Below are 20,863 nucleotides of genomic sequence, written 5' to 3'. Positions count from 1 at the left end.
CTGCTACCAGCAGTGGCAGCAAGGAAAGCTGGTCCTGGGGTTGTGAGAGCAGCAGACCTAGCCCTGCCCCTTCAGTGACTACAGCCTTCCAACAGAAGCTCTGTATCCCGCCTGGACAACTCAGTGGAGCTGGCCTTGATGAGGAAGGCACAGGTAAGCCAGGCCTGAGGGTGTGAAAGTGGGAGAGCTGGCCCTGCCCCCCACAGGTGGCAGCACTTGGGATGGAGGACTTGACTGAGCAAAGATGGTGGCGCTGACTCTGGATGGATGGTGCAGATGAGCCAGCCCTGGGGAATGAGAGCTGGAGAGCTCACCCTGCCTCCTGCCAATGGCGGCACTGGATGGCCTAGCCAGAGCAGTGCTGGGGAACTGGTCTTGGTAGTGTGGCTGAGGGAGGGCTGAAAGGCTGATGCAGAACTGATGCAGAATCGCCCATGCCCAGATCCAGGGCTCTGAGATGGTCCATTCCAAAATCTGTATCATCTACCACCAACTTTAAAGGGCCAGTACTTCTATTCCAAATATGCAGGATGTCCTTGACACAGAGCAACAACAGAATAACAGGGAGAAGTCCTGATGAGGATTCAATAGTGATGGTATCATAGAACCCAGAGATCTTGAACCAGACCAGTGACTCATTGCAATGAACATTTACAATAGAGGATATGTGGACAGAGGGACACACTTGACATACTGCAGCATGCTTCTTATACTTTGTTTTTGCTGTGTATACATGTGTTTGTGTGTGTGCGCGCGTGCCTGCATGCGTGTGTTTATTTCAGAAGGCAGGTTGCAAGTACAATGGGCAGATATGAAGGCATGGTGAGATGAGCAGGACTGAGTTGCATGATGGGAAACTCATAAATTCATTTGTTTGTGTAAATTATGAAGCAAATGAATATTTTTCTCACAAGTTTGTTAAAATTCTATTCTACTCTTTCATATTAAGAAGAAAAGAAGAGGAAAAGAAAATAATTTAAAGAACTGGGTGTCAAGATATAGAACTCTGGTCTCAGCATTTGGTAAATGCAAAAAAGAAGACAACCAGTTCATGGCTCTCGTGGGTTGCACACTAAAATAATTTGCATCCCTCATTGCCAGCAAAATGAAGGGAAAAAAAGAATAAAATCATGAAATTCAGCTGTTGCTGACAACACAATCAGTAGTTTTAATTTATACTTAGATAACCACAGTAAACCAACATATTAGGGTGTCTTTTAAAACCCACTGTTCTGTAATTTTCAAGTTAAAATGAATTAGGATCTGTTGATCTGGGGCCTATAGGTCTATATTTTAATATAATCACATTATATGCTTTTAAAAGCACAATCCAGCTGCAGAACACTCGTGGTAGAATCCTTTATTCTCTGGGTCTTAGTGGCCAAGACTGTGCAGTCTTGTTCCTTAGTAAGCCATGTTATAACTGGATTTTCTTCTCTACTTTTCCCACATTCTGGAGCTCACCACTGGCTCTACAGAGAGGCTTAGATTGCCACTTATATTGTCAGAGACATAAATTCCAGCCACATTTAAGTAGAAAGCAAGCCACATTTAAAGTAAAAGTCTTACTAATAGGATAAAATAAAATACTCCAACACTACAAATTTTGAAAATAAATATTATGAAAAACAAGCCTTGCCAAAGGCTTTCTCCCAGAAACACTGCTAGCTGAGACATGTGCTCATGGAATCTAACATTTTATATTCTTTTCCATAAAATATTTCCTAATACATAACATGCATTACTTTTGAATTTTTCCAAATGCTGTTTCTATAAAAATCTTGTTAAAATGGTATGATTTTTAAGTTATTTTTATTCCTTTGTCTTGTAATTGGAGAGAAGTTGTGACCTCCTATGATTCTGCCTTTAGGAGTTCCCAGGGCTGTCCCTAGTGTTTTTGTAATAAACTTAAGATGACTATGGACTACACAGCTGGTCGGCAGATCTCTAGAGTCCACCTAATGTATATTAACAGGATATGTTTTTGAGACATCTATCAAAAATGATTCTGTGTGAATGAATAACATTCATCTATAACCACATAGATTTTAAAAGTTACTATGTACAATAACTTAAACTCTCTTCATGTACTAGGGATAGCTATATAGGTAAAGTAAATTATACACAATTAAACACATAATTTATAAATATATACATATATGCATACATACACATATATACCACAAACACACAAACACACACAAATACATATACAAATAAATTTTTTGTATGTAATTTCCTAAATCTAGCACAGGTACATTTAAGACAAAAGAATTGGAGTTCAAACATGGGTTTAAACAAACAGCCCTTGTCTGAGTACGATGCTGAATCTATCATTCGTGTTATCTAGATCAGGAAAGCTAATTTTTGAAGAATGTAAGATTCTTCCAATCAAGTGATAAAATCTAGAACTATTAATACAAAAATCCAAAATTTGAAGTCTTTGATGCGTAGGAGTGCTTTGACTTCACGTACATTCGTGCTCCTTGTGTGTGCCCGATGCCTACAAAGACCAGGTGAGGGCACCAAGGCCCCAGTACTGGAGTTACAGACAACTGTAAGCTGCCACATGGGTGCTGAGAATTTAACTCAGAACCTTTGAAAGAGCAGCCAGTGCTCTTAACTGCTGAGACATCTCTCCAGCCCCACTATTTAATTTTCTTAACAATTTCTCCCTGGTCAATGGAGGCAAACCTTTTAGAGAACTATAAGTAAATTTATATTTCAGAAATACCTAAAGTACTAACTTCCCCTTTGATTACACAAACAGAGAATAACAAATGAGTCATTTGTCTGTTTATTATGGCAGAAATAAGTATGATTAGGATGTGAAATTTCCAAATAATCAATAAAGGTATTGTGTTGGCGAGAAACAAAGATGCCCACCAAATAACACCAGTGCAGCTGTGACATCCTCAAAAATGCTACTGATGAAGAAAAGCATCAGAACAGGAGCGCAGGGAGAAAGTCAATGGTGTTCTAAGAAGTAAACTGACAGATGATTATTACGGTATAGATTAATATTATTTGCATTTAAAGAATCATTAAATCTTTAGAACATTTCATGGAATATATGTGTATATACATTTATAGTTTTATAATTTTATAATTATCCATATTTTACAATTATACATATGTCAGGATTGTTATTCTTTTCTTGATATTATATTTTGTAGGAAAAAGGGAAAAACATTAGGAAAAAACTGATATGAAATGCAAAAATGATTGGCAAAGACCCTGTGAGAAGTAAGACATATTCTGTTTAGAAAGTGGGTCCATAATAGATTATTGCTCTACATAGACTAACCAGAGAATAAAACAGAAATTAATTGAAATTTATGATTAGATTAGTAATATGTAGACTTAGGAATTTTTGTACTGAATTGAAAATAAGAAAAATCATATGTCACATATATATGCATATTCTTAGGGTTTCACATATACGCATATAAATATGTGGTATATGATTCATATATAAAATATTCACCAATGAACTTTCATTTTCTCCCTATAATATTGTCAAATTTCAGAGCTATAAGAAAAATCAGAATCTAGAATCTAGGCTTCTATACATTGAATAAGCCCCAGTGACTTGAGCAATTAGACGGTCACTGTTCCCTCAGACGGTAAACCTCTAATATGAAGAGTGACACCTGTGTGGACATTGGCCAGAGATGGAAACTGTGAGCAAATGTCCCCAACTTTGTGCACTCTGTGTCCAAGTCTTTCTTCCAGTCCAATGCATTGTTCTTAGAGTAACACATTCAGCACCTAACAAGTAAAGGATGAAGGACACAAAGAGAAAGATCACATTAAACTGCAAAAATGAGGGGACAGAGACAACTGAGCTGTCATTCAGCAGATACCTTCAGGTAGCTGAGTGCTCTGGGATGTTGACAGGTAAATAGGACCAATTTTCTTGTTAACTGGTCATAGAGGTAAATAGACTATTGATATTTTCTAGGAATAACTTATCGCTGAAATGCACTTCACAGGATGTTCTAGCCAAATGTCAAAACAAACAGCAGCAGCAACAACAACAACCACAACAAAATCCAAGGGGTATAAGGTACAGCTCCCTGAATAGTATCACAGTAAATCATATGAGTTTAGAATTCATCAAAGGAGGATTTCTATGTGTTCTGGCTGTGAGAGACTCTGGGGTTCTCATCTAGAGAACTTACCAACATCCTTGGCCAGAAGCATAAGCCTAGCAGAAAAGCCAGGAAGACAATGTCTCCCTTTGGTAGATCACTCCCATCTCTCTAAGGTTTCTTTTTTAATTGCATTATTTCACATGTATCAATTTCCAGTAAGATCTTAGATTGTATATTCTGATTTTTAAAAACTGATTTTCTTTGTGCATTATCATTAAGTGATTTTAAGATTATTTTTAATTGACTTTCCTCACAGTATTAAAGCCTCCCAATACTTTTTAATTACAGCTCTCTAATGAAGGTTGCTGTGGGATTCTCCTTCTACTGCTAAAGTTCTTAAGAGTGTGCATTACTCCAATACTCTCCATATTAAAAAAAATAGACTTTTGTTTTGGGGATTTAAGCAAAGAGGAATAGAACAAGAAAATAGAAAATGAGAATGTAGAACCCTGTTCATTCTTCTTTGTTTGAGATGTTCACATACTCAATGGTGACTACAAATTTCTTAGCAATTAATGCACTATAAATTTCATCACCATTCTAGTACTTTTTACTTCTCCATATGATGAAATTTTTGATTTGCAGCAAAGATAATTAGGTCTACAACGGTGTTAGTGTTTCTGAATTATAGGATTTTTATACATGTTAAATATGAACATGTAATACTTGTAATTTTTATTAAATGGAATCTACTGTAAGACAAAGTGTTTCATCTAAAATTAAATATGAAAATATCCAAATATTACCCACCACCATACTCTATGAAAACACTGAAGAAGTCAAAATCATAGATAAAACTACTAAGGAAGGGAAAGTGTACCTCAAAGATAAGACATTTGTAAGAAAACTCAAAAAAGAGAAACAAAATTCCTTAGAAAATATTTGTGAAGGAACTAAAATGAATATGAGTAAGGAGAGTGTCTAAGGTAGAATTTTCACTTCTGTGACTAGATACCATGACCAATACAACTCTTATAAAGAAAACCATCTATTTGTAGCTGGGTTACATTTTTCAGAAGTTCAGTCCATTATCCATGGTGGAAGCATGGCAGTGTGCAGTCAGATATGGTGCTGGAAGTGCTGGGAGCTTCTTGATGGGAAGGCAGCCAGGAGGAGGCTCTTTGCAGTAGGTGAAGCTTGAGCATAGAGACCTCAGTGCCCACTCCCACAGTAACACACTTCCTCTCACAAGGCCGCATCTCCTCCAATAATGTAACACCTTCGAATGGTGTCACTTCCCATGGGACAAGCATATTCAAACTACCACTTCAGTAGTGAGAGTAAACGCTTCACAGTAAAATAAATACATATTATGATTAAGGACTTATAGTTTAATATCTACATACTGACAACTTTCTTCTCTAAATACTTGCACTATGTTTTACATAATGACAACACAGGGTACCTCTGAGTGTCAAACACCAAGACAAACTATAAGCTTTGACTATTTAAATGCAGAAAAGCAGTTTCCATTTGCTAAAAGTAAATAAATAAATAAAAGTATGATGAAATGTCAGAGGATGAAATCACAACCAGTTTAGCTTACAACAACGCTTCCTGTGACCAAGTGAAACCAGCAAAGACAAAAATATGAAAGAGGCAACAGAGTGCCTCAACCCTTCAGACCCAGCTAATATTAAAAAGCATTTAAAATGTGGGGCTTAAATAAGGAGTTTGGTCATAAAACAAAATTTAAAACAGAATTTTCTAAATCATTTCATTGATTTCTGTCTTCTTTGCTACACTCACAGGTCAGTGCCTGGTCTATTCTTCCTGTAGCAGTAGTTGTCCCATAATGGCAAGCCCTGAAATCACACACATACAAATAACATAAGGGCTGAGCATGTTAAATGTATAAATTTAAAAATATATATTCATATATATGCCATGGATGTGTGTGTGTGGATGTATTTGTGTGTGTGTGTGTGTGTGTGTGCGCACGCGCGCGAATGAGAGAGAGAGAGAGACAGAGAGAGAAAGAGACAGAGAAAGAGAACAGGACATTATATGGGAATGGGTGGATAGGAAAGATAAAGAGGAAATGAAGAAATTATGTGATACAAACCAAACCCTCCAGAGCTCCCACGGACTAAACACCAACTATTGAGCACACATGGAGAGACCAATGGCTCCAGTTGCATATATTGAAGAGGATAGCAGTGTCTGGCATCAATGTGAGAAGAGGCCTTTGGTCCAGTGAAGGTACATTTTCCCAGTGTTGTAGAATGCCAAGGTAACTGAGTTGGAGAGGGTAGTTGGGAAAGGGAGCACCTTCATGGAAACAAGTGGAGAGAGAGGGGAAATGGGAGGGGTAGGGGATAACATCTGAAATGTTACTACATAGAATATCCAATAAAATAATTTTTAAAAAAGACAACTGTTAACTGTCATGGTGGTACTGGAATTTAAAACTAGGTTAATTCTTGAATCTTCTACCATTTTTTTTCAGACTTTATTAGAAACTTTTTTACACAGAAAATATAATGAATTTTGTTCTTTGCTCATTTGATTGTACAACATCAAGTTTTTATTTTTAAATATTAGAGTAATAAGAAATTGGAGTTCACAGTGATGTGTGAATATGTTCAGGCAATAATACTACTTAAGCATCATTCCTAGGGTCCTGTAGAAACTGCAATGCCTCTTGTGCATAATAATTTTTGAAAGTATTAGTTTCATAAAATATAATAGATAATAATAATTTAGGTACTTTGAGCTTTCATTTAATTTGGTTGGAATATATCTGTGTGTGTGATTATTTTTGTATATATATTATTTATTTTTATGTGTATGGGCATTTTGTCTGTATGAATGTTTACATATATATGTAGATATATGCAATTATATTTCCATGAGAAATATTTATATTTTATTGAAAAGAGAATAAAAGCAAAGATAATTTAACTTAATATTTAAGAGCAGATGGAGAAAAATTCCCTTGGAGATAATAGGCAAGACTATACCACTGAAAATGTAGGTAAGTGAACATGTCAAAATTAAATCTGCTAAACAAGGAGGTTTAGAAAACAAGTAAAGTAAGTATTGTGTTAGGACAAAAGTGACATTATTATACATCAAAAGAAACATGCAAGAAGAAAATTAGAATCTACACTGTGTAGAAACACAGCATACATATAAATACCTCATTGTTACAAAATATAGTATGACAATGTTGTAATCAAACATTCAGTACTCATCAGCAATATGAGTGACTAGGCTTGCTTCTTTCATTACAAGTAAATGACTTTCAACTCAGTATACAAAACAGAAATCTAATAATATTCAGCATTAGGACACTTAAGATAATTTAGAATGACTAAATACAAGGAGATGGGTAGTGAGACATGAGGCTTCTGGTAATAATGTTAAAACAAAGACTATTCTAATGAACAAACTTACTTTCAAATTCAGGAAACACAGGGTGGCAAACATGACTCCTGGCAGTACTTAAAGGCTCAGTTCACAGTAGTGATAAACTGTCACTCCTGTGTACCAAAGGCAATGAAGCAAATGCTTTAGAAAGTAAAAATTGGGAGACATGCAAAGAGACATGCTAATTGCAGGAGAATAAAACATTAGAATTAGCATGAGACCAACTGGGAAAGACATGATACAAAGGCATGTGAGAGGAGACAGCAGCAGAGAAAGGAACCCAGAAAAATACATGCACGCTTCATTCTCAAACATCCATCAGATATTCATGAACTTTGACTACCTACTAGTTTATAGAACAAGCTCAGTTCATATAAATCATAAAATTCAAGACATTAATAAGATAAATGCCCAGAATTGTTTTAAAGTAAATAAGAAGACTGCCATTTTCAATAATAAAACAAACATATCATATTAGACAAGTCTAGTTTAAATATAATAAAACAAAAATATTTTTTAAAAAGGAATAGGATAGAAACATATTACATACATATGGTTGTATATGTCTGTCTGTTTGTGATTCTACAAATTATGTAATTTTATAACAAATACTGACAAATTCATAGAACCTCACTATGTGCTGAAATATATACATATTTCATATATACATATATACAGAGGTGGATAAAAGACACAGAGAAGACTAAATAAAGAACAGAGGGATAACAAGAAAATAACAAAGAAAATACATGAAGTCTAAGGGAACTTGAGCTTTTTAGATAAGGGATTTATTACACAGTTTGTACTTGGCTTTCTTATTGAGAGTGGTGGAACCAGTCTTTAACATCCTATTTAAGTGTAATATAACTATATACCTATTAGGTTGTCTTCTTAACCATCTTCTTTTAAAGTTTTATCAACTGCTTCCATCTAACAATACAGTAAAAATTAACTTTTCAAAAACCATCAAATAAAAAATAATACCAAGTTCTTCCTTTGGAATTTATTTTATCTACATATTAATTTATAAAGAGGCCTGTCTTTCTCAGTTAATGAATCTGGAATATCATGTGTGTGTGTGTGTGTGTGTGTGTGTGTGTGTGTTTGTGTATGTGTATGTGTGTGTGTGTTTGTATTTGTGTGTGTATGTGAGTGTGTGTGTGTTTGTGTGTGTGTATGTGTATGTGTGTGTGTATGTGAGTGTGTGTGTTGTGTGTGTATGTGTGTGTGGGTGTATGTGTGTGTGAGTGTGTCTGTGTTTGTGTGTGTGTATGTGTGTATGTGTGTTTGTGTTTGTGTGTTTGTGTTTGTGTGTGTATGTGTGTGTGTATGTGAGTGTGTGTGTTTGTGTTTGTGTGTGTATGTGTGTGTGTGGGTGTATTTGTGTTTATGTGTGTGTGTTTGTGTGTGTTTGTGGGTGTGTGAATATTTGCTTGCATATCATCACTGCTATGGAAATGTGTTCTTTTACAATATAATAATATTTCATGTTTTTGATGTTATTAATCTACATTATAATTTTAAACACATTATTCAACTGAGATCAAAGATGTTAAATTTCTATTTAAAATGTTTTGTGCTTTATTAAACTTAAACTCTATGTGTATATATAATTTTTAAGATGGTAAATTCAGTGAATTTAGAGCGAGCCATTGCAGAACTAGACAGAGATTGATGCTGGGTCTTCCAAAGAAATGGTTGGGAGAAAACAAATTCTGCTCATCCCCATGGGATCAGATTGCTATAGACATGTACAATAAGAGGTGAAGGCTTATTTTACACTGATCACAGTCACAGTGGGATGATAGGACCCCTAGCCAAAAATACTACATTTAATTTCCAGTTTCATCAACGATACATAAAATGTATAATTATCACGTGTTGCTCTAATCAATTCAAAGTTAAGACTACACAAGGTACAGCCAACCTATCATCAGTGAAGTTTTAATAAACCAAATGTGCAAAAGAATAAACACTGACAAGATTGTCCCTAAGTAATTTCTACATGTTGAACTGAAATTAAAACACTACAGACAGGAAGGCAGGTCAAATCAACATTATACAGCTGTGGAATTACAAATTACTGCAATGAGTTACAGTCACTGAGTTCCTCAAAGGAACATCAACAGACCAAACACTGAGCTAAATGATCTGTTATAAAATCATTCAATGTCACTGCTCCATTCAACCTGTCCTCTAAGAAGGCATAACTAGAAACCAGGAGAAGCCCATGACACAATTCTCAGAGACTGATAAAGAGACAAATAAATGACATTTTGGCCTTATGTATATATGTGTGTATGTATGTATGCATGTATGTATGTAAGTATTTAGGGCTAAGAGTTATTTCTATTTTATTCTCATTTAAAAAGAGAATCTTGAACTTTAGAGATGTTAAATATCGGTGTACCAAACACAACCAGGAAGTTACAGAACATGGATTCAATTTCCTTCTCTCTGACTTTCAAACCTACATTGTCTTACAGACGTAGCAGAAAAGACTGGAGCTGACAGGTTATCTTTGTATGACAAAACATCTTCTGTGATTAAGATAATCTGAATATTACAATGTCCGTCTTACTAGCCATTCAGTCACTTAGGTTAAAATTTCCCCCACAAGTAAAACTGTAACCTGTGCTTTGGTTTAACTCTACCAACTATCTTTCTTTTTTTAAAAAAAAAAAAAAGATTTGTTTACTTAGTTTATGTATATGAGTGTGCTATTGTTCTCTTCAGACACACCAGAAGAGGGCAACTGATCCCATTACAGATGGGTGTGAGACACCACTTGGTTGCTGGGAGTTAAACTCAGGACTTCTGGAAGAGCAGCCAGTACTCATAACTGTTGAGCCTTCTCTCCAGCTCCTAACTCTACCATGTAATTTCACTGAATCTGGGATGAATGGCAAAGTGGATGAGGTCATGATGTCGGGAGAAGGGTTTCACAGTATCTTCCCATCAGAGGCAGGCCAATGGAATCAGCAGCTACCCAAAGGTCTTGATATTAAGCTCTTATTTATTTTCTGAAGCTATAAAATGGAAACGTTACAATACAGCCAAAAAAGAAAATCAAAGTTGATTCTCAAGGGACTAGGTTATAATTATTAAAGGACCATTAATAGTAAAAAAAATTATCTTTCAAAATTTATTTATCTGGTTTTTATTTTCTTAAGTAATGTGGTTAAATTATTCTGAAAATTTCAATGTTTCCTGACAAAATGAAATTGTCTAAAGTGTCTAGGAGAACAAAATTAGATTGTATAGATGACATTTAATTCTGAGTTAAAAGGAACAATGAAAATTTATTAGAGACTTATCTTTTAAATATGTAAAATTAACATGGAGTAATCAGTCTGTGCAAAATTCATATGCTTCTACACAATAAGTTTTGGTGACAATTATATATTTACTCAGTTGCTCTTTATTACTGAAATAGACTGTTTATATAAAACTGAGAGGTTTATATCAATAGGTAGATACGCCAAGAAGTCTGTGACCTTGGCCTACATAGATGGCCTTCTTTATGTTATCTTCTTTTATAATATCACTATTGAAAATGCCTGGCATATGTTGGCAAAGCATTTTATTAAAATAATCCACTGTTTCTTTAAAAAATATACACAGTATTTTATTCACAGTAAATCACTATACATAAATTAAATCAACTTAATGACCATAGAGATTTGAAATAGTTTTTCTTGAAATACCTTTTGTTGATTGACAATTTCATATATTTATACTATGTATCTTGATCATAATACCCATTAATCCCTGCTCTCACAGGTTTAATTTTCTTTTTTATTGGATATTCTCTGTATTTACATTTTAAATGTTATCCCCTTTCTCCGCACTCCCATTCCCCCTCCCCCTCTTCTTGTTTCCATGAAGGTGCTCCCTCTCTCAACCACCCTCTCCCACCTCTCTGATCAATTATTGCATTTATTTGTATATATAAACTTTCCACACAAAATCTTTTCATAAGAATAATTAATGGCATCACTCCATCTTTTACCTTATAATAAATAGGAACAGAATTTTAGTGACTAGCAAGTGGGGAGAGGCTATTTTGTGTCTGGGTGTCAGCATTTGGAAAATATCATCTTCATTCATAAGAGTAACTCTTGTTATAGCTTATTTATGGATACACATTCTGAGATGGTAGGAAATCATTCATTCTTATTTAGTATGTAGCTCACCATAGTATAAGTCCAATGGTGGTGTGTCAGAATGCATGAGGATACACGGGATAGCAAGAGGGGTAAACATGAAAAGTATAATATTAAGTCCCAAGTTTGAAAGACTCACCATAGTAACTACTATTTACCTTTTCATTTTTCCTATCACTTTTTCTATCCCTCATCCCTCCTCCACTTCTAGATACACACTATGATGGTCATTTGCAAAGTAGATGGAAAAAAACCCTTGCGATTGAAGATATAGTCCAGCACAGGAGTTCAAAGGCTTCAGAATACTGAATTATTATCGGTTATTTTTGTAAATCCTGGGGTGATTTATTACTTAACATCCACTAGAATTGCTAAAATCAAAACCACAAGCAACAGCACATGCTGCTGAGGATGAGGAGCAAGAGAACTCACCTCCATTGATGGTGGGAGTGCAAACATATACAACCACTCTGGAAATCAATTTGACAGTTTCTCAGAGAATTGAGAATAGTTCTACATCAAGACCCAGCTATACCGCTTTTGGACATATACCCAAGTAATGGCCCACCATACCACCAGGACCCTTGCTTAACTATGTTCATAGCCCCTTTATTTCTAACAGCCAGACATTATAAAGAACCCAGATGGCCCTCAACTGAAGAGTGAATAAAGAAAATGTGGTTCATTTATACCATGGAATACTACTCGGCTATTAAATACAAAGACATCATGAAATTTGCATGTGAATGAATAGAACTAGATGATGTTATCCTGAGAGAGGTAACCGAGATACAAAAGGACAGGCATGGTATGTCCTCACTAATAAGAGAGCATGCTTCCTATTGTTATATGGCACGTACTACAAGTGTGCATATTTTATAATTGAAAAAACTGAGGTCAATACATTTGTGCATTTTGTTCAGATTCTCCTTATTAATAAGCAATAGATTATGGGTTTGGACCCAGGCCTAAGGACTATGTGCTACTGCTGTTCTGCGGTATATAAAATATATACAGTCTGATCCAGTCAGGGATTTACAGCTAAACAAAGTTGAATGTATCTGTTTCTACCACATTATCAAAGCCATTATTAGCCACTGTCTAATATGTTAACAGTTTGGTGGAATTTAACAGTTGGTGGGAGAAAATAATCAAATTTAACATTAAACATTTTACAAAGAAGTAATTAGCAAAGTTGTAAGGTATACAATATTCTTTTGGTTGCCTCTCCAAATACGTATCCTTTGAGGCCTCAGGACTTTTTGTAGGGGGATCAAGCATGCCTTTAAGATAGAGGCGAAATCATCACTGACAGGAGGGAGATAAGGCTATGTGGCTGCAAAGACGGAGTGAAGGCTTTCAAAGGGTCGACTGCTGCATAAACTGTGGCTAATTCTATGTAGTAAAGGCTCGGTGTGCTTGAGAACTGAGGGGGCCAGCAGGAATTAAGAGACAAAGTAGTGGGTTTTGGTAGAGTGCCTGTGTAAAACATGAAGCTCCGGAAAGCCAGGCACACAACAGTTGTTCTCTAGGAACAACTGCTGGGTCTTTAAGATCCTGAAATGATCATAGCAGTTAAGGAAATAGAGGTGTTTTTAATTTGGCTCATTTTATACTAACTTGAACTTTGATAACTAGAAACTTCACAATCTTTCAGTGAGTCAGAGGCTGCCAAAAAGATGTTTTCTGCTCCTACAGAATTTCACACATAAGTTTTTTTTTTTTTTTTAAAAAAAAAAAAAAAACAAAACACTTTTTTTAAATGCAGTAATTATGACTAATGTTTTGATCCACATGCACCCCACGGCTGCTGCCAAATCTGTATATTTCAGATATGCTGACCTTTTGTGTAATGCTAAGCATGTGTTAACAGTGCACAATCAGAAAATACGTTTTAAAAGTAATTATACATCTAATCATCCCGTCAAGGGATGGTGACGTTATAGGGAACAAAAAAAAGGTACCATTTTCATAGGACAGTGCAACAGAGCATCAAATAATGTTTGTCAGAGTTTCTTTTGCCAGATTGACGTAAGCACAGTAATTATTGCAAGTAATTAAATTCTTGCAAATTCTTATATACCACAGACACGGAATTCTTTATCTTGTTTGAAAGTATTTAAAAGTATTTATGTATTTTATAAGACTAACTCATATCCTGATAAATGTCTTGAAAAAAGTTTATAAAAATATTTTACTTAGTAAGTAGTCACATTTCTCTCATTTCTCTCTCTCTCTCCTCTCTCTCTCTCTCTCTCTCTCTCTCTCTCTCTCTCTCTCTCTCTCTCTGTGTGTGTGTGTGTGTGTGTGTGTGTGTTTGTGTGTACTTATAGAAAACACCAGTCCATTAGTTAAAACCTAAGACAGTCTTAAGGTAAAAGTTGAAGAACTTTTCTGGTAGTATGTGGAAGGGCTAGCTCATCACTGAAGGCATACAAGACACAAACCAGGATTCTCTGAGGCAGAGTGCTTTCTGCCCTGGCTCCATTAGCTGATTTTAGGTAAAGTATCTTGATAAGCCTGTATCTTAGTTCCAGAGTAAAACAATAAATGTTACCCACTTACTCAGATATACTAAGCAATATGTAGATATTATGAGTACAGTGATTGTAGGCATGAAATATACATGGTAAATGCTACTAAAAGCCAAATCAACAATTATACAATATATAATAATGGTTACATTTCATATTGATATTCACACGTAGACTAGCTTCCTAAATGTGTGGACATCCGTTGAGAACAACGTTCTGTCTGTGACCTTCTGAAGACCAATAATTTTTCTCGGAACTCAATCTCAAGTAAATATTAAATTGAAGATGAACAAACAATTCCCTCGGAACCCACAGGACAGTCCAACCAGGGAAGCAGCCTCTGACACCAAGAGGTCAGAGAAGTTTCCTTAGAAACGGGCAGACCACTTAGTTCAGGGAAGGAGGTAGCCTAACCAATAATCTTCACCACCAGCTCTGTACAGCGTGGCATTCCCAGCCCTGTAGCAGACTGCCTATTTGGCCGCGACTCTCTTCCTTCCCCATCTCCAGTGGATCACACAGATTTGCTGCTACTTATTGCTTTATACCCATTTACGGCTCTAGCAGGCTTTCCCTGGGGGCCCACACACCATTCCCAATGAGGAGGCAGATAGCCTAACTTCACCTATCCCTCCATTCCTGCAAATCTAATCTCCTAGTCTCCCTCTGCTCTCTGTGGCAGGCCACTTGCTGCAGCCTCCTAATCTGCTTTTTCTCCATGTCGGATGGATCATGCAGATCTCTTCCAAGTTTCCTCAACACTCCTCCTGTTGACCCTGAACTCCAATTCAAGCAGGCATTCTCTGGAACCCGGAACCCAACTCCCAGCCTGATGCATAAGTAACTAAGCCAGCAAGGCATATAAGCAAGCAAATCTTCACTCTCACACTTCTCCGCCTAATCCAAGCCTTTATCTCATCCCCAGCTCTGGCCTCTTCTCACACTCTGTCTTCATTCCCAGAGACCTGAGCGGATCGTGGTGTAAAAGACTTTTTGCTCCCTCCGGTAGATTCCCAGATTACCCTCCTTGATACCATCCCCACTCCTGAGTGTCAGCTTTGCAATACCTAGAGAGACATTTTACCGGGAATTTCCAGTGCCAACTCCCTAATGCAGAAACAATCTCCAACTGATAACCCTTTGCAAAGGAAAATTGAGTTTTCTTTAAATCTCACTGGGGAAATTAAGTCAAAAAAAGCAGTAGCCTTCCTATATTCAAAGGACAAACATGTGGAGAAAGAAATTAGGGAAAAGATACCCTTCACAATAGTCACAAAAACTATTAAATACCTTGGTGTAACTCTAACTAAGTAAGTGATGGACCTGTATGACAAGAACTTCAAACCTCTAAAGAAGGAAATAGAGGAATATCTAAGAAAATGGAAAGATCTCCCATGCTCATGGATTGGAAGGATCAACATTTTTAAAATGGCCATCCTACCAAAAGCAATCTACAGATTAAATGCAATCCCCATCAAAATTCCAACCCAGTTCTTCACTGAGTTGGAAAGATCAATGTGCAATTTCATCTGGAATAACAAAAGACCTAGAATAGCGAAACCCATCCTCAACAACAAGAAAACATCTGCGGGAATCACTATCCCTGACCTCAAGCTATATTACAAGGCAACTGTGCTGGAAACTGCATGGTACTGGTACAGAAATAGGCACGTGGATCAATGGAATAGAATAGAAGATGGAGAAATGAGCCCTCATGTATATGGTCACCTGATTTTTGACAAAGGAGCTGTAAACATTCAATGGAAAAAGGACAGCCTATTCAACAAATGGTGTTGGTCCAACTGGCACTCAGCATGCAGAAGAATGAAAATAGACCCTTTATTATCTCCTTGTACAAAGCTCAAGTGTAAGTGGATCAAAGATCTCCACATTAAACCAGATACACTGAAACTATTAGATGAGAAAGTAGGAAAAACCTTAGAACACATAGGCACAGGAAAAAATTTTCTGAACAAAACTCCAATGGCTCAAGCTCTAAGGTCAAAGATTAACAAATGGGACTTAATGAGATTGCAAAGTTTCTGTAAGGCTAAGGACATCGTCAAGAAAACGAAATGGCAGCCAATAGAATGGGAAAAGATCTTTACCAACTCCACATCAGATAGAGGCCTAATATACAATGTATACAAAGAACTCAAAAAGCTAGACACCAGAGAATCAAACAACCCTATTAAAAAATGGGTACAGAGCTAAACAAAACATTCTCAATTGAGGAATATCGAATGGCTGAGAAACATCTAAGGAAATGCTCGACATCCTTAGCCATCAGGGAAATGCAAATCAAAACAACCCAGAGATTCCACCTCACACCAGTCAGATTGGCCAGGATCCAAAACTCAGATGACAGCAGATGTTGGCGAGGTTGTGGAGAAAGAGGAACACTTCTCCACTGTTGGTGGGGTTGTAAACTGATACAACCACTCTGGAAATCAGGCTGGTGATTCCTCAGAAAATTGGACATAGTACTACCTGAAGATCCAGCTATTCCACTTCTGGGCATATATCCCACAGACACTCCTATATACAACAAACATACATGCACCACAATGTTCATAGCAGCTCTATTTATAATAGCCAGAAGCTGGAAAGAACCCTGATGTCCTTAAGTAGATGAATGGATACAAAAATTGTGGTACATTTACACAATGGAGTACTACTCAGCTATCAGAAACAATGACTTAACCAAATTCTTAAGAAAATAGATGCATCTAGAGAATATCATCCTGAGTGAGATAACCCAGTCACAAAACAACAGATATAATATGCAGTCACTGATAGTGGGATGCTAACCCCAGAGGCTCAGACTGCCCCAGAAACAGCTCACAGACTGTGTGAAATTCAAGACAAAAGAAAACAATACAAAACAATACAAAACAAAACAAAAAAACATTATGCCCAGTCCTCAAACACCAAGAAAACGTTAACTAATTCTGGGTTACATCCTATTTTAAATGTACTTTTTGCTCATTGTAACTAGTAAGACCTTAATGCAGAGTATCAAACCTTTAAAAAAGAAAAAAAAAAAAAAAAAAGCCAAGCAGTGACAAAAATGTATTTGTATACATTTAGGCAAAAATGTTTAAAAGTCTTTTCTTTTATCTTTTTTTTTAAAATAAAGTTTAAAAAAAATCTCACTGGTGAGAAACACACTGCTCTTAAGGGAAGTCTGCATGCCCAGCAGCAGACAGACACAAAAACAAATACAGTGGCATTTTCCGAGGTTCCTTGTCTGATAATATTCTGTAAAGAACCCCCCCTTTTTAACTTTTTTTCTTTTATTTTATGAATGTATTTTCTTCTCTCTTTGTACTCCAAAGATCCATTATACATACAGTGTAGCTTCCAGTGTAGGTTTTGATGGGATCCCTGAGTTTTTGAACTGGTGGCTTTGTATTTCTTCTTCTTTCTCTTGTTTGTTTTGTCTAATTCTCATGCGTTAGTTTTTGTTTTGTGTTATATTTGATTTTATTATTATCTCTTAGGAGCCCATTTGTTTTCTAATGAGATACATGAAGGGGGCAGATCCAAACTGGAGGGGAGATAGGGAGAAAGAGGGAGAAGCCACAGGATGGGAAAATGTCTCTGGGATTTATTATGTGAGGAGGAAAAACACTGGTTTCAAGAAGAAGAGGAATAGGTGCAGGAGAAGGAAGAGGAGGAAGAGGAGGATGAAGAGGAGTAGAAAAATAGAAGAAAAATGAGACAATAAAAAGAAGAACAAGAACAAGATAAAAACAAGAAGAAGAAAAGGAGAAAAAGGAAAGAAAAGGCGGATGAGAAATACAACCCAAAGAGGTGATAGCCATGTATCCCAGACCACTGCATTCTAAGCTCTACACAATGTGATGCTTCTCTAAGAGTACACGGCTCTTGTGTGTGAACCGCAGCACTACTGGAAAGTGAGGCTGAACTATGACAAAGACAGAGTTCATGCACAAACAGGACACATTAGCCCAGTTCCACTGTGGCTTCTTCGTTTCTTTACTTTCACTCAGAGTGGTGGATTTCTGGATCTTCTGGCTAAAGCTAAGTTGGGACCAGGTTGTCTCTGGACAAGTGACACAATCAAGGCTACCATGTATCATCCAGGTCATAAACTTGCTGAGGGAGGAGATGTCAGCTGGGCTGACCATTGCCAGCTTTGCTCTGACACCACTCAGAACTGCACTTTGCCTTCTGTCATTCAGAGAATTCTGTGCAGTAGACACATCCTTTGGCTTAAAAAATACTAGTAGAATTAATATTCTCAATGGGCTAGGGAATGACTGAATACCCTTACTGCATTTATTTTAAACAGTTCTTCAAACTACTCACAGATGGAAATTTTTTGTGCTGATTTTTTAGAAAGGCATCATAATAGTTCATTAAATTTATTATATAATCTATCATTTCCTGACAGGAAAACAATCTTAGTTTTCAATTATAATAAAATAGTTTTTATTGTTTTATAACTTTGACAAAAAAAGACATGCAGCCCCGTAAAACATCAATTTTGTGAGTTTCCAAATTCCCTGCTCCTTTATGATCTCTATCTGGTAATTATAGAGATTTATATTACATTCCTCATCCCCCACAGAATTCAGAGTGGGTCCTGTCTAGTTGACTGGGGGACTGACTTGGAGGTCTCCATATTCATTATCTGTAATAATAAGCTGTTATGGTGAGTTAATGATTTAAGACTAGTATCTATTTGAGTGTGGGAAAGGGAGTTTAAACCTAATTTATGGGAATATAATCCACTGGGCATTTTCCTATTTCATCAAAAATATTTAAGAGGTGCCTCAAGAGTAGTTGATCATACAGAGGAGACACAAGTGAACAGTCACTGCTTCTCTAACAAAAGAAAGATGTCATTCATCTTCCTATAGGTCCAGACCTGTGTGTCCAGATAAAACATCATTCATCAATTAACTCACATATTTAAGGACTATAAGGAAGAATAATACCAAATACGAAGTTAATATTACAAATCAAGCATTCTCGCCTTTGTCTATTCATCACACAATTCTTCCTAGCACAGGAGGCAAGGAAATGACAACTCTTGTCACCCCTTCCAACACTTCATAATATCCAACTACAAACATCAATTCATACCAAGTAGGTTATGAATCATTTGGTTCAAAACCAGAAATAATGCATACTGTACAGACAAAATATGGCATGTAACTCTAAAATAATATATGTAATTTGAGTTTTAATTATGAGTGATTTATAGAAGGAGTTTGTTAGCTTTTTATTCTGAAATACATTGAAAATTGGAAATGAAGTCACCACAACTCTTGTGGTCTTGGTGAAGCTAGCTGTGACTAGAGTTGTCATTTTAAGTGTAGATTTGACAATAGATTCCTTAACATTTTTATTTTATTTCATAATTTTACTCTTTCAATTTTAATAATAAAAGTTTCTTCTTTATCTACCATGGAACTAGAAACTAGGAACATTTTCCCTTATAAGCAACTGAATTTCTTCATAACTCTCGTCAGATATTGCCAAAATGAGTATAAAAGCACAACATAGCATTTTTCAAATTTAGTGAATCTGTGTTTTTAACATGTATATGTTATCCTCCTTTCTTCCTTGCAGGTTCTTTCTCTTTCTGTAGCAATGAGGCAATCAATGGGTAAGCCAATCCTGAAGACCTGAATTTCATCCTGAACCCACACTGCATAAAGAATGAACAACTGCCTCATCTGACCTTCATGCATATGCCATAGTATAGTGCCACAGATATTTGCATGTAAACACACACACACACACACACACACACACATACACACACATATAGACTCACACTTGCACCTATACACAGACTCACACACACACATATACTCACACATAGACTCACACATAGTCTCACACTTACACATGCATACTCACACACAAAGACTCACATGTCCACACACAGACTTCCACACACAAAATTACAGACACACAATACTTATACACACATAAACATACAGACCCACACTTACACACAAAGACTTACAAGCACAGACAGACTCACACACATGAAATCACAGGCATGCACACAGAGACATACATACAGATTCACACACTCAGAAAGATTCCCTCCCTCCCTCTCAGTCTCTCTCTCCCTCCCTCCTTCCCTCCCTCTCTCCCTCCCTCCCTCCCTCCCTCCCTCCCTCTCTCTCTCTCTCTCTCTCTCTCTCACACACACACACACACACACACACACAATCATGAATATACTTATACACAGACACACACAGACTCACATATACACAGACTCAGATACACACAAAAATCACACACATATTAACACACACAAAAATCACGCATACATATACAGAGACACATGCAGACTCATACATACATACTCAAACACAGATACACAAGACACACATATATATACACAGACACACTATCTCTCTGTGTGTGTGTGTGTGTGTGTCTGTCTGTCTGTCTGTCTGTCTCTCTCTCTCTCTCTCTCTCTCTCTCTCTCTCTCTCTCACACACACACACACACACACAAACACACACACTCACACTCACACAAATTACATTTTATTGTACATGTAATACACACAGTGATGGAACTATGGACTTCAATCCTGCGTTCCCTTAAATACTTTTACGTTACCACTGCTTACAC

General features: G+C 36.5%; 1 protein-coding gene across 1 annotated transcript in view; it reads right to left on the bottom strand.

Annotated features, from left to right (window-relative positions):
- Positions 1-20,863, bottom strand: part of SPAG16 (sperm associated antigen 16) — a gene marked incomplete at both ends in the record, with an annotated part of 827,025 nt that overhangs the window by 295,005 nt on the left and 511,157 nt on the right. The gene's annotated exons all lie outside the window — the stretch shown is intronic.

This window comes from Micromys minutus, assembly GCF_963924665.1.
Source record: "Micromys minutus genome assembly, chromosome: 19".
NCBI lineage: Eukaryota > Metazoa > Chordata > Mammalia > Rodentia > Muridae > Micromys > Micromys minutus.
This window is presented reverse-complemented; position numbering and strand designations above follow the sequence as displayed.